The following is a 465-nucleotide window of genomic DNA, read 5'->3' on the forward strand; positions in this document are numbered from 1 at the left end:
CACCGAAATATAAGTAAAACCAGACATACCTTCGTAAACAACTTACATTCTCAAATATGTTTGCTTCATCTGTGCACGTACATATATGTTCGTATAACTATGCCATCATATCTACTTATGCTTGATACGTAACATTGTACACCCCGGAAGTTACATGAATAGACAAGCATTATGAAACAGGCATGAAGTTTAATAACGACCGCTTGCCCTATGAATGCAGTTAAGCTAACATATATCTCGAGAACGTAAAGATACAAAGCACATGAGAGGGGAAGGGGGGATGGGAGGGCTGGTGTATACTTCAGGCAGATAAGAAATTACATTACGAAGAGGCAAGGTTAGGCTAAATCTTACTTCGTTATTGTTTCGTAATTATTAAAGCAAAAGCAAATAAAATGTTATTTGCTTGGGATACATATAAATGAGTATTCACCCACATATACACAAAGAAAAAGTAAAAAGTCT

This window comes from Penaeus monodon, chromosome 23, assembly GCF_015228065.2.
Source record: "Penaeus monodon isolate SGIC_2016 chromosome 23, NSTDA_Pmon_1, whole genome shotgun sequence".
NCBI lineage: Eukaryota > Metazoa > Arthropoda > Malacostraca > Decapoda > Penaeidae > Penaeus > Penaeus monodon.